Raw genomic sequence first — 16217 nt, 5'->3', positions numbered from 1 at the left:
TGATGGATCAGGATCTTAAGGCTTGAAATGAATTATCATTATATGGTTTGATCATGTATAATATAGATCTGAATAATGACGCATGTGTTGTTCTGTAAATGTTATGATCTGGGTATGATTGAAGTCTGGAATAGCTGCAAAATTATGAATTAATATTTGCAGATGCATACGCTGGTTGGCTTTGGTAAAAGCACATATACATGCTGGTTTGGTTCATCAAAGTAGTGTATACATTATGAGATATGATATTTGAGGTTGCAGTTGGATCTGGCTCTTGTTGCAGAATTCTGGGTTCTACTGTGTGTTCTAGTGACTATGTTTTTTATGACAGTATACTAAATGTTTAGATTGATTGGTTGACTGTGATTTGCTTCAGTGATGATGGGACTTCAGCGATTCAGTTGTGGGTGATTCATAGATTGATGATTGAGTTTCAATGATTGGTTAATGCAAATGTATTTGATGGTTGTATTGCAGTGGTGATTGACTTTGAGCTTCAATGTTGTTGATGGGTCCAGTATGAAAATTTGATGAAATGTGGCCTTCATATTATGGTGTTGTGTTCCAGGAGTATCTAGTCTGAAAATTTATGAAGCGTGGTCCCTCGTGGAAGAGAGAAGGTTGTAGCCTTCTGTAGGCCAGCGCCTATGTACTGGTAAACATATCGGCCAGTATAAGAGCTAGGGGGTTGGAGCTCCCTTCCAGTAGTATTTGGAAAACGAGTGAAGGTTGGAGCCTTCAGTAGGCTGGTGCCTACGTACTAGTAAATAGATCGACTAGTACAAGAGCTAGGGGGTTGTAGCTCCCTTCCAGTACAAGCTGGAGAATGAGAGAAGGTTGTAGCCTTCTGTAGGTGGGTGCCTGCATACTGGTATGAGTCTGCACCATTACAAGATTGTAAACAGGTTTTTATTATATTAAAAAGAAAACAATAGCAGGTGGTTTTTGTCCTGCATTGGGTTTCCACCTTAAGTCTTGGTGTTCATGTGTGTTTCTTACGTGTGATGGTTTGTTATAATATTACTGCACATGGTTACTGTTTATATGGTTAATGAAGTACTAATGCACTGATTAAAGATCAACATATGATGAATTAACTGAATCATAAGCTTGTTGGATATACGCTGGTTGCCTTAAACACAGTTGCGTGTACATGCACTGAAGTAGCGTATATGAATTTGAGTATGAAAAGAAAAAGATTATTGATTTGACTAATACTGATTCACCCCCCCTCTCAGTATTATTTCCAACAATTGGTATCAGAGCAGGTCCTTTGGTAGAAGTTTGATCGGTTGAAGGAGATCCATAGAACAATGGGAAAGAAGCTAAAGAAGAAAGCGCCTCAGAAGAAGAAGATAGCTCAAAGGAATAGCAACAACATGAGAGACAATTGGCCGTTAGTTGGAAGCAAGTATTGAGATTCCGAATCACCTCAGATTGAAGATGGACAAGCAAATGAAGAATCAGGTACAAATTTTTGGTCTTTTAGTGATACTTTTATTTGTTCTTGCAAATTTGGAGATATTGGAAGTGATCGTGAAAGAAACATAGAGACAGAAGTCAAAAGACTCGCAGATAAAATCAGAGATCAACAAGATTTATTTAACAAAAGGGAGTGTGCCTTCAAAGAAGAAGTTACCAGATTAAAAGCTCAGCTAGAGGAAGGAAACAAAGTAAGGAAGCAGTACAAGGAAAAGGAAGATCAATGCCAAAAGTTGCAGGATGAAGTGACATCATTAAGAAATGAAATAAATGATCAGAGTATAACAATCAAGAGACTTCAAGATAGATCCAGTTACTATATAAATCTTGAAGCTGAGATCCTCTCTCTAAAAGAAGATCTAGAAAACAAGCAGAATGAAGAACTAGCACAAGCAGATGAAGAACAAGAAAATGAGATTCTCAAATTAAGGCAACAAGTGGAAGAAGGAAGAAAGGCTGAAGAAATCTTGAAGAAGCAATATCTGGAAAAGGAAGAGCAATATCAAGTTGAGGTAAATATCTTAAAAGGTAAATTAGAAGAAAAGGATAAACTGTTACGATTTCAAGACAATACTAAGATTTTGGATAATATTCTTAGTAGTCAAAGGTCTCCTACCATCAAAACTGGTCTTGGTTTTCATGAATATGTTGAAGGTGAATCTAGCTCACAAGGTGAGACAAGGAACTCTAATGCAAAATCTGAAATGCTTAACAAGGAGATGAGAGCTCAACCCCATCAACAACCAACGAAAGAAAGTCTTCAAAGAAAATCTTTTACTCCTAATTGTGAAACTGATAGTCGGTTATTTTCTCCAATAAATAATGTTGAATGTTTTATATGTCATAAATTTAGACATGTTGCAGCTAGATGCAGAAGTAGAATGGTTCAAGACCGTCACACAGAAAGATCATCACGTTCCAAGTTCTTTAAGGGATATTGTTTTGCTTGCAATATGTTTGGTCACAAAGCCATTGACTATTATAGAAGGAATATGAAACATGTAAGATGTTATGCTTGTAACAATTTTGGACATATAGCAAAGAAATGCATGAGCAAATTTCTGCCACCATACCAAAGGGAGAAAACATCATCACACTCGAAGATATGGAAGAAAAAGAAAGTACAGTCAGAAAGATGTGGCATAGCAGAGTATATAGACATAACAGACTCAGAGGGAGCTGAAAGTGTGGAACCTCAATGTTCTAACTCTCATACACAAGTTCCATAAAGAAAAGTAGCGTATATACGTGAGTTAGAAGCTGCACAGTTGCGTATATGTGGTTTGAAGAAAAATGCAGTGGGATAGACTCAAAAAAACTGATTTGATATGTTTCAGACAATTATCAGTTATACTTTCTGTCATAATGATAGATGACTACAGTCTATGGATGTTATTTGGAAGTGCTTTTGATCCTCATAACTTGATGTATATCTGATTGATGATGATGCTTGATACTTCTTACTGACATATGAAATGATCAGATCTGACAATGAACAGGTGGAACAGGTTCAGGGGGAGAACATGCTATGCTTCTAATAAAGCATTGTTGGCATTATGTTTAGAAGTCTTTGGTACCTAATCAATGATGATGAGTTCTTACTTTATGATGATAGGTTGATACTCACATATGTTGATTATCATGGTTGATGATGTGGGATGTTCCCTAGTGATGATATAATGAAGGTTCTTGTGGAAAGATCATGCAGTTCTTGATAATGATGTCTATGGTGTTTTCACATACATATGATATGATGTGAATGATTTTGTGCCACCGCTTGGAGATATGACATATGCTTAGTTGATTCATGGAAGGTTATGATAAGGCTCTTTCTACTAAGGAAACGAAGCAAGTTGATCTTGATGAGATCAAGAGGATGAGTTGATATATGCAGACATACTTTGACATAGGTTGATGATATTTTGGGAACTAATGATGGACATATACAGGTTGCTGGTCTGGATGTTGTTGACAGATGCTGCTGATGGTGCAGATCATATGATAGTTGCTGATGACTATCATGGTCTTGTTTAGATATTTGGTCTCTGTTATAAATGTCATGTATATCATTCGATGTAAAGGGCATATAAAGACTCATGATGTAATAATTTGTCTCTATCTGTCATAATCCTTTTTGATCATATGATGTAATTTATATCCCCACTTTGCATGGGAAGGATGATGTAATAACTGCTACATTTCAGTCATGTATAAATTGGTATATCCCCACTTGGTTGGGAGGACGAGTCAAATTCGGTATATCCCCACTTGGATGGGAGATGGATGTATGTATGAGTCATTTGTGATAGGAAAGTCATACTCACTTGGTTGAGATATAGAGTCATGTTATTCTTTTAGAAAATATTTTTGCAGACTTTTCATATGCTCAGGGGGAGCATGGATGATATAGTGCATCTCAGCATGTATAAAGGGGGAGCTCAATCAGATAATTCAGCATGTACTCAGGGGGAGCATGGACAGCATAATGTATATCAAAAGGGGAGAATATCTTGGTCCGCCCTTTGCCCTTGATGTCAAAGGGGGAGAGTGACTTGGTGTTGTTGTTGCCATCAAGTCTAAAGGGGGCGATTGTTGGCATTATGATACAGGTATTGTCCTTGATGGAAACTCACTGAGATGGAAGATCACAGTGCAGCATGTCAACAACAAAGAATCACAAATCAGACTAAAAAGAAGAAGAAAGAGAGGTATACGCAGGTTCACCTTGACCAAGCTACGTATACACGCAGGTTCACTAAACATAAGTAGCGTATACATACACACACACCTTCACAGAAGGAAAACCACGTATATGTTGGAAAACTAAGCTTTTGGTTCGTGGTATTTGGTCCATGGTATTGGTCCAAGGTATCTGGTCTGAGGTATTGACCCTAGGTATTTGTTCCTAAGTGGTTTTGGTCCATGGTATTGAGAAAGGTCTAAAACTATAAAAGAAAGAGAAGATCATTAGTCCAGGTGAGCAAGTATTGAATATCTGATGAAGTGTGAGATCTAATATGCAGGTTATCAGCTGATGGTGCTTTGCTTGATCTGAACCAAGGATGAACTTTAGCGGTTGATGAGGGATAAGATCTAATGATGGATCAGGATCTTAAGGCTTGAAATGAATTATCATTATATGGTTTGATCATGTATAATCTAGATCTGAATACTGACGCATGAGTTGTTCTGTAAATGTTATGATATGGGTATGACTGGAGTCTGGAATAGCTGCAAAATTATGAATTAATATTTGCAGATATATACATTGGTTGGCTTTGATAAAAGAATGTATACACACTGGTCCGGTTCATCAGAGTAGCATATACATTATGAGATATGATATTTGAGGTTGCAGTTGGATCTCGCTGTTGTTGCAGAATTCTAGGTTTTGATGTGTGTTCTGGTGACTGTGTTTTTTATGACGGTATACTAAATGTTTAGATTGATTGATTGATTGTGATTTGCTTCAGTGATGATGGGACTTCAATGATTCAGTTGTGGGTGATTCAGAGATTGATGATTGAGTTTCAATGATTGGTTAATGCAGATGTATTTGATGGTTGTATTGCAGTGGTGATTGACTTTGAGCTTCAATGTTGTTGATGGGTCCAGTATGAAAATTTGATGAAACATGGCCTTCATATTATGGTGTTGTGTTCCAGGAGTATCCAATCTGAAAATTTATGAAACATGGTCCCTGGAGGAAGAGAGAAGGTCGTAGCCTTCTGTAGGTCAGCGCCTACGTACTGGTAAACATATCGGCCAGTACAAGAGCCAGGGGGTTGGAGCTCCCTTCCAATAGTAGCTGGAAAATGAGTGAAGGTTGGAGCCTTCAGTAGGTCGGCACCTACGTACTAGTAAACAAATCGACTAGTACAAGAGCTAGGGGGTTGCAGCTCCCTTCCAGTACAAGTTGGAGAATGAGAGAAGGTTGTAGCCTTCTGCAGGTGGGTGCGTGCATACTGGTATGAGTCTGCACCAGTACAAGATTGTAAACAAGTTTTTCTTATATTAAAAAGAAGACAGCAGCAGGTGGTTTTTGTCCCGCATTGGGTTTCCACCTTAAATCTTGGTGTTCATGTGTGTTTCTTATGTGTGATGGTTTGTTCTGATATTACTGCACATGGTTACTGTTTATATGGTTAATGAAATACTGATGCACTGATTAAATATCAACATATGATGAATTAACTGAATCATAAGTTTACTGGATATACGCAGGTTGCCTTAAACACAGTTGTGTGTACACGCACTGAAGTAGCGTATATGAATTTGAGTATGAAAAGAAAAAGATTGCTGATTTGACTAATATTGATTCACCCCCCTCTCAGTATTATTTCCAACAAATATTACCTAATCTATACAAATTGTTGGTGTTTTGGATAGGCTTTTGTTATTTAGTCAACAGGAACTGCAAGGAAAATACCCTTTAGCAGAGGTTATTACAGAGGTTTCTAGTGTTATAAAATTGGCAAAAATTGTATAAAAAACATCCACTAAAACATCTATTTATGATAGTGGATGTTTTAGAAGATATTTTAATGGAACTTCATAAAAACCCAAAAAATATGGGTGGTAGGAGGTTTTAGTGGATGGTTTTTTCTGCGTTGTGCTTAATGGAACACATAGAACCAATGTGCTACATTATAAAAGCATCAAATTACATACATCAATAAAATAACTGAGGCATTGAATGCAAAGAATATTGATGCATAACATGTACCACATTAGTGCTAATCGATAAAAAAAGCCCCATGGCATTATTGTAACTGGAATGACATCATGGCACGCAAAAAATAATTGTTGCGTCGGCTCTTTTGTTTAAACTTGCAGCACCAATGTGTATTATTTTCATAAATGCCCCGATGCATTAGTTATGTAAAAGGACCGGTGATGTTAGTTTTCACGCTGCATTGGTGCTGGAAATAATATTTTGTAGGACCAGGGTGTTAGTTCTATAAAAGCACTGGCGCATTAAGAAGTACAATGCATCAGAGCATTAATTTCAAACTTTACCGGTGATTGAAGAAATAAATGCCCTAGTGTTGTCATTTTATTAAAAGGCACAGGTCATGCAAAAAGGTGTCGTCATGGTGCTTTTATATAACATAACACACTAGTGTGTTTTTATGTTATGAACACACACGTTTTTTGTATGATATTTTCTCTTTTTTTGGAAACATCGACCTATGACAATGTAATTATTGTAATTTTTTAACTATGTTATTCATAGAAAAATCAACATATATCTTATAAAAATATTTATATAAATTAAAATTTTATTAGTGCATTTGTATATGATGTTTGGATTAATTTGTTATATTATCAGATTTCACATCTCTTCATTATAATATTTAATCATCTATATATTTAATCAATGGTGTAACATTTCACAGCAACATTGGATAACACAATAGAATAAATTAAAATGTATTTTATTATATATCAATAAGAGGCTCTTTGTCATACAAAATGGGATTGTTATTGGTAACCCCTTGTATTTCAATTATGACACTGTGTCCATTACATTAAATAAAATGTCTGATTTTCACAGACAATTATTTCCAAAAAAAAAAAAAGTGGTTGCGTTGATATCCAAATAGATCATCATTCTTCACTGGAATTGTTGTTAGTGCTCGAGCTACTTGACTTGGGTTATTTTGTGGAATGTTTTTTATTACATCGATTGTATTTTTCTTCTTGATCTTGTTCCATTTGCAAACATAAAAATAAAGTGTAATGAGTGTATCTACATTGGTTAGAATAATGGAAATTGAAATAAATAATATACATAAATGTAAATCGAATATCAATGTCCCATAGCAAGAAGTGACTCATGAACTGTACACATGGTTTCTAGACCAAGTCTCATGCCTTGTTGCAATAAATCTTCTGTTTGCATAGTTCCATACTTTGTTTCATGCATGTTTTAAACCCCATTATAAATCATATATTTAATATAAATGATTTTTTATATTAACTATAAACTCAGAGAAGTAAAACAACATAGATACTTACAAATTCCATAGTTAATTTTTTATATGCCAACATATACTCACAACTTATTTAAACCAATGTCAATTAATTCTTCTGATGGCTCTTCTTTGTATCTTAGCACCTATTTTAATACATTCAAGGATGGTCATTGTAAAACAACTTAAAACATACAAAAATTAAACCTTGAGTTGTTATAAAGAATATTAACAATTACTCACAAATTTTGAAATCAACCATTTTCTTCCTTGTCATCTTGTTTTATGTGTTGAATGAGTTCCATTTTGTTTTCTTTTCTTCAAGAAAATGCTTGAAAATTAATATTTAATGCTAAATTATTTTTTAATATGTACAAAATAAATAATGATCACATACATTTGAAGCACGTTGTTGTTGCGATGGCTCCTCCTGTGATGAAATTATGTCCATTTCTTTGACTATCTCCTTGTACACTTTTTTGGACATTCCTACTGGCATGTTTCGAATATCAACTTGTTGATCATTTGGGATTTTCATAATCTTCCTAAAAAAAGTAACAAAATATTTTCATATTTATATATGAAAACTAAATATAAAAAATGGATATTAATAAATGAATGGTTTGTAGTAATATATACATATAATTCTAGAAAATTATTTTAATTAGAAATATTACCTTCTGAATGATTCTTTTTTTGTTGTATTTTTTTTCTATTGCAAGTCTGACATGTCTCATTAACCATTGCTCTGGAAATGATCTCTGTAGTTTAACTATAATTTGGTTCTTAGAATCATTGGATTGATTTTTGTATTGTAAGTGGAAAATACATCTATACTTTTTTTCCACTAGATCCCTCATAGTTTTGTAAAAAGAATTCTCCTTTTCATTAACCTCCAACACCACTCCAGATGAGCTAAGGACCAATTCATCGTTACATGTTCTATAATTTTTCTTTTCTTAGAACGTCTTTTCCTTTTTTGTTTCTCCCTGTACAACATTAAATGTATATGAATTAATAGATTATTTGAAACATGTTATCTAATATTCTTAAGTATATTATTAATGAAAAGAAAAAAAAGAACCTCATATTGAATATTATTTTTTCATTCACTTAATTCATCCTTCCGTAATTTTTCTATTAGACTTTTATGCTCTTCTTCACTTAGATTAGAAATACGCTTATTGACCTTCATCGTTATGTGGCTATGAATGAGACACACCAACCAATACATATGAGTTAAACTTATATATAGTTCAAACATATTAATTTTAGAAAGAATTTACAAAGAACTTGCATTCCTTGTTTTTTTTCGATGTGCTATCATTTTATCGATCAATATTTTTGTTACTTACACATTCCGAGACATTTTTTTTTATCAATATACAACCTATACCATTCAATACAGAAGCCATTAAATATATTTTACAAATAAATAAAATAATGTTTAGCCAAAAAGAGCTTTGGTAACTAGTGCATTTATTTGAATAAACGCATTAGTGAATTTATCCCATTAAATGCCGTATGTTTAATTGTTCAACACTATCACGAGAAAAGATATTTTTTAAATATTTTTAAATTATGAAGGTACAATTTGTAAGGCTAAATGTACTGCAATGACTTAACGAGGCTATTTGGAAGAGGCACGCCAGTGCATTATATTACACCAAGAGCAATGATGAATAGATTGGACATGATCGACAATGTTATCATATATATATCAGTGTGTTGTTTTACACAGGGCATGCCGGTGCGTTATATTATAGAGGGCGCACCACAAAACATATAGTCCTTTAAAAAAAATAGAGATGGCTAATAGGGTTTGGATCTAATTCAATAAGTGATTCCCCTACTTTGCATTTCAAACACCCTATATATAGGAAGTACACAAACCCATTAAATCTAAAATGCCTAAAATGAAAAACCTCAATTTTGAAGTGGTAGAGGAAGTTAAACCCTAAGGTGATATTTTGCAGGAAGAAGCAAATGTTTAAGGTAAGTATCGATTTTTTTTCTAATTTTTTCTAAATTTTAAATAAGAACAGAGATCATAAAAAAAATTACTAGTAAAATCTATAGTAATTTTTTTATTATACAATTTTTTTTTTCCCTGAATTGTGAATAATTCTAACAGAAATTGTAAAAAATTCTAATAGTAAAATTTAAAATTTTTGCTATCTAGGGTTTTGAGTGAATCACCATACCTTTGAAATTCTGACCTTTTTTTGGTTCCAAAATATTTTTTTGCTCCATAGTGATCCGAGTATGTCTCTCTTGCAAATGATCTCTCTTTTGATTATTCACAAAAATTGTAAATTTTTTTATATGTGAAATTTAATTTTTTTACTATGTAGTGTTTTGAGTGAATCACCATACCCTTCAGCTTCTGATCTACTAAATAATTATGTTGCTCCAAAGTATTCTGTTGTCGCATAGTTCTCCTAATATGTCTATCTTGCAAATTTCTCCCTTGTAATTTTGGGTAAAATAATGAAATAGTGAATAACTTTTTACTATTTAAAAGACATTATGAAATTAGATTTCTAAATATCAATTTTAATTTTAAGAAAAAAGAAAAAAAATCATGTTTTTTTTTTCAATTTCTCCACACATCGGTGTGTTCGATAGTCAAGCGTACCAGTCCGTTTATAAGAAAAATGTGATGACATAGTCAGGGCACCAAATTTTTTCAAGACACCAATATGAAACAATTTGTTTTTTCTTTCGAAATCCTGAAACAGTGTGATTATTTTTTTTTTAATGCAACCATTTAGTCTCTATTTAAAAGCATCGGTGCTCTAATTGTTATAAGAGCACCGAGTTGGTTGAATTCATTTTTATTTTATGAAATCTGGAAATAGGTGCGTAGCGATGTTGTTTTTTTTTAAAATGCATTGGTGTGTTTTTGTACATGAGCACCGATATGATAACATTTATTATTATTATTATTATTATTATTATATATTTTCCAAAATGTCGGAAACTGGTGCGGGTATTATTTGAATGCCTCAGTGTTGGTATTTTTTAAATGCATCGGTGTGCTTTATTCTGATAAGCACAACAATAGGTTTTAAAATCTATGAATTATAGTAGTTCATAGTATACATTATAAGAGCACCGAGTTGGTTGAATTTATTTTTTATTTTTTAAAATCTAGAAATAGGGGTGTATCGATGGTTTTTTTTTGGAATGCATCAGTATCTTTTTGTACAAGAACATCAATATGATAACATAATTTTTTTTCCAGAATGCCAGAAACCGGCATGGGTATTATTTAAACGCCTTAGTGTTTGTATTATTTAATCACATCAATGCACTTTGTTCTGATAAGCACACTAGTTTGGTTTAAAAGCTATCTGAAATTTTATTTTCACATAAAATGATATAATAACCACAAATTATCCTTTAGGATGCATCCACATGAATTACAATAATTTATAGTATACATTTTCCACTTAAAGTCACCTTATTTTTGAAAAATGTTTTGAAAACTATATTGAAATTCAGATTGTGGTTATATGGTTCTTGAGATTAATTTTAGATATGCACACAAAATTTTATTTCTCAAATGCAAGGTCAAAATCTCAATAATATCAAATGGCCAATTCTTCAAATTCCATCTCGTTCCATATTGCTAATCAAATTCCTTCAAGGATTTCTCCCTTTGCATCTCTTGAAAGTTTAGATTTTATTTATATTTCAATTATCTAATTGATTTTTTTTAATCCATGTCAATTTGAATAAAAATATATCCAAATTTGCAATATCCTTATTCAAAATGGAGTTCAAATGCAAAAAATATTCCTCCATTTCAAAAATGTCAGAAGCTCTTATCAGGAGTAACATATCACAAACAGTTGGTAGATGATAATGGAAAACCTCTTCACCCTACCAATTGGAACATGTCATCTTCCAGTTGAAATCCTAGATCAATGATGGTAATAATTGTTTGGTATAATGTAATTTCAACAAACCAATTACATTGACGTGCTTACTAATATCATTTATATTTTACTATGACGTTCAATATTTTATGAAATTAGGATTCTAGTGATGGTGAGCGACCCACCTATCATCTTCTGGTGCACCTCACTACAATGCCAACTAGAGTGAAGTCTGCATTAAGAGAAAGACTCGGAGATGAAGCATACAAAGGATGGTTGAATCACCCACCAATTAAATTCCCACTACGTCTAGATTCATCCATTGGGAATGACTACAAAAATAGTAGTTCTTCATCATAAGTTGGAAATGGAGGCAATCAAATAGAGGTTGGTATGGGTGATTACTTACAAGATACAACTTCCATGGAGGAAATGTTGTTAGATGCATTCCAAATCGATGAGCTGGGGGATGATGCTCATATCAATGATACCTTATTCGAAAGCTTGAAATCTGCTTCCACCACCCCTCTTTTTGGACCTGACAGAAAGTCAAAGTCTACTTAGCTAGGGAAAACAATGTTGTTTTACAACTTGAAAGCAAAGTTTGGCATGTCGAATGCATGTTTCTAAAAAATATTGAGTTAATTCACCTGCATGATCTATCACGTCCCTTATATTTTGAAAAATATTTTCACACAATTAACGTCATTAAAAATGGTTGATTTTATGAATGTTGATTATTGACATTGTACATTTATATTCCCCATCAACTACATGCTATTAAAACATAAGGTTCTTCTAAGTGATAATTTCTTGTAGGGTAGCTGCGAAGAGGAATAGTAGTTGTTGAAAATGTTGGGTGTTGAGTACATATCATATCATGCATGTCGGAATGATTCTATTCTATATAGAGAATAATATATAGACAAAGAGATATGTCCGAAATGTGGGCATGCCAGGTACCATAATTAAAAAAACAGTTAAATCACATGGTCCTCCTTATAAGATATTGAGGCACATTCCATTAATCTTAAGAATCCAAAGGCTCTTTCATTGAAAATAATTAACTATGTTTCAGGGATGGCATGCCTCACACAAAAGTGAGTTAGGATTTACACAAATCCCATTAGATTCACTAGCCATGAAGAATATAGAGGATACATGGCCTGAAAAATTCAAGGATGAAGTATGAAGTCCATGACTTAGCGTAGCCATGGATGGTGTCAACCCATATTCCCTCCAAAACACTAACTATTCTGTTTGGCCTGTAGTAGTGATCAATAATAATATCCCCCCATCATTGTTCATGAAGAATGAACATCTTATGTTGGATCTCATAGTCCCTGGTAGAAGACAAGTGATTAATATGAATGTCTACTTACAACCATTGGTAGATGAATTGAAGGAATTATGGGAAGGGATAAATGTGTATGATGTATCGAGACCCATCACAACAAAGAGGAGTTTTACATTGTAAGGCATATATGCTCACCATACATGATTATCTAGGCTTAGGACTTTGCTTTGGTAAATTACATTTTTATTGATTTATTTATATAGTAACAATATTGTTTCACATATATTTAATTTAATTCATTGAAATTGTTCCGATTTTCACGGTAGTTAACGTCTCAACCTGTATATAATAATTTTTCAGGTTTTGTAAAAAAGGTTTATCATGGATGTAAATTTTTTGGACCTTCTCTGAAGGCTAGGTGGTCCAACCACCTATGAAATCTAGTGTATGACTACTCCATGGCATTCCTCCTAGAAGAACACCCTTACAAAAGAGAAATATATGCTTTCAATGGTAAACGAGAGACACCCCAAGGGTCTAAAATAATGACACCAAGTAAATGGCTTAGACGATATGAGAGAGAGAAGGAGAAGGAGTTTGCATAAATTTTCGATTCAAATGGGGATCCTATGTTTGATGATCCATAATTATTCGAAACCTGTGTTGAGAAATATCCCATTGGGATGAAAAGGAAATCTATATTTTATGTGTTCACATATTGGGAGCATCTTAAGGTTGCCCAATTACTAGATCCCATGTATATATTTAAAAAGGTTTCATCTTGTTTATGAGGGAACATATCATCGAAAGAAAGTGACACATTAGGTGTTAGGAGAGATCTTATTTATTAAAAAACTAAAAGGAAATATTGGCCAAGACAAGAAAGTAGAGGAGAGGTTGCTCCCTCTTGGTCTTTTAAAGAAGGTGATGTCCCATGGATTTTAAAGAAATATGATCTTTATTTTGAAAAGGAAGTTATAATGAGTGTGAGAGTGCCTTCTTTTTATGGGTCTTCACTACAACACTGCTTCATTGTGGAAGAATGTTTGTCAGGGTTGAAATCGCATGACCATTTGAACCTTCTAAGAGTATGTATGTTAAAAACACGATTTTATTATTTTATTTTATTTTTATGTAATGGGATATTTTATAATTAATTTTTCTATAATGTACTATTTACTGTGCAATGTCATTATCCTCTGATCGTGTGTGGGTGTGTGAACCATGACTTCCCCCAAGACCTACGATGTTCCATATATAAATTATCTGCATTTGTATGTTGGATCACATCAAAGGAGATTCATATGGCTAGCATTTCATGGTGGAATCAAGATATGACTGAGATTGTTTGTATGTTTGAGAAGGAACTATCAATGAGTTATATGGACTTGGAGGTTCATATTGTAATTCACCTAATAGATGAGGTTGAATTAGTTGGGGTGGTTCTTGTCATTGGATGTTATTCATAGAGAGGTACGTGAAGAAATTGAAAAGTTTTGTTTGAAAAAGGGAAAACCCCGAGGGGTCTATGGTAGAGGGGTATATATTGTATGCGTCTTTCTATTATGACAGTGATTACATCAAGAAGCTCGAAACCACATCAGGTGCAGTGATTTGGGATGATGAATGGATGAAGATAAAAGAGAAGGGGAGCTTCTCTAAAATAATGGAAAGAGGCACATGATAAAGAGTAAGTGCAACATTATCATTTGTCAAATTAATACATAGTAACTATTCACATTGAATTTCATATTAATGGATATTTTGATCTCATACATACTACATATATATGTTGGTTTTATTTCATCAACGAATTTAGAAATTGAATCCATTAACAAATTCATTCTTTATAATATGGAAGTGACACAAATGTGGGTCGCTTTGTATGAACAAAAGAGGAGGAAATCGGACAGAGACAGGAAATAATTCAAATGGTTGAATGGTAGACACATGCCTTATCTTGATCATTTAAAAGAAAATATGCCAATGAAATGCCCTAACAATTGGGTTATTGATAAAGTCAAAGAGAAATATGGTGCATCTAGTCATTACTCATGTGCTGAAGAGGATGCACTACACATAGGGATTGGGGGCAACAACTTGGTAATTATAATATTTTTATGTACAGTTTCAACTTCATACTGTACCATTGAATTGTAATATCTATATATATTTTATATTTTTAATTATGTTTGGGTTATTTGACACATGAAACTGTGATTTTTTTTTCACTTTTTTAAAGATGCATTTGTTCCCATCTATGTAGGCATATGGACATCATTTCCACATGGAGGATGTCGATGATGGATGCATGACACAAGATTGTGGAGTAGAAGTTGAGTTCGACGACTCTAGTCATGCTAGCCACCATGATCAAAACCTAATGCAAGGGAAATTAGGCTATACTAGAAAGATATAAGAGATCATTCAAGTGGGTTTCTCCTTGTTCTAATGTGTTATTTTTAGGTGCAAGTAGTGGGACACGTTTGATCATACTTATGTAAAGGCAGATCATGATAGTAGGTTAATATCTATCAACTCTACAAATATGTGGCATGAATCTAGGGAGCCTTATGTTTTCCCAAAACACTGCAACTAGGTGTTTTTTTACCTAGTTGTGTTATGAAGGGATTGGTGGTTCATATTAAGACATGACCCTAGATCAAAACATATTTTTGAGAACAACAGTGTTATCATGCCAAGCGAGGAAGATAATCAGGGTGATGACAATGGATAGTGATATGTACTTGTGTTATTTCCTCATTTATACTATTGTTGTAAGTTTTTATTTTCTTTATTTTGTTAATTCTATTTTTTTATCTGTCTTGTTGGAATTTTATAATATAATTGGTAAGATTCACAAATGTTTTTACACGTTTTTTTGCGGTGGAAACAATTTTACACAAAAAAAAACTAAGTATTTCCAATGTGTACACTATCTATGATAATAAGGATTGAAGGTAACAACCCTTCTCAAATAGGAAAATGAGAAAAAAATAATGAATTTAGAAACAACATTGAAGATTTAGTCTTGATTTAGATACTTATTGGTTTATTAATAAGTTCACATGTTTTTTTCTTGTTTAATTCAAAATTAGTAAAAATTATCATGTAGTGATAACTCTATGAGGACTTTAACAATGAAAAAATTGTGTATTAATATGTAAGATTAAGTTCTTGACATGAGAGGTAAAGTCATATTTATTATATTTAAATTACAATTCTTGCAACATTATGTAAACTAAAAGGAGGTCTTACGCATGTATAAGATGTTGATTACATCTTTTTATGGACCATAAGAGAAACAAGTGGGCTTACATGGATGTATGAGAGGTTTTAATTTTGTCTTCATGGATAATGGAACTATTTTGACTTTTCTTTTCAATGGAAACTATAAATAAAAGTTGAATTAATAAATATTTCATGGCTAAGAATTAAATGATAAATAATGTGATGGTGATTAAGAGGAATTTGTTTGAATTTCAAATAGACTTGGTGATTCATTTTTCTTTCCTATTTAGATTATGTAAAATAAATATCTATTTTTATGTATTTATAAGTAAATTATTTAAAGTAGAC

The sequence above is a fragment of the Pinus tabuliformis genome, chromosome 3_2 (assembly GCF_031772625.1).
Source record: "Pinus tabuliformis cultivar Carrire ecotype Pingquan chromosome 3_2, CPIR1, whole genome shotgun sequence".
Taxonomy (NCBI): Eukaryota; Viridiplantae; Streptophyta; class Pinopsida; order Pinales; family Pinaceae; genus Pinus; species Pinus tabuliformis.
Note: the sequence above shows the minus strand (reverse complement) of the source record.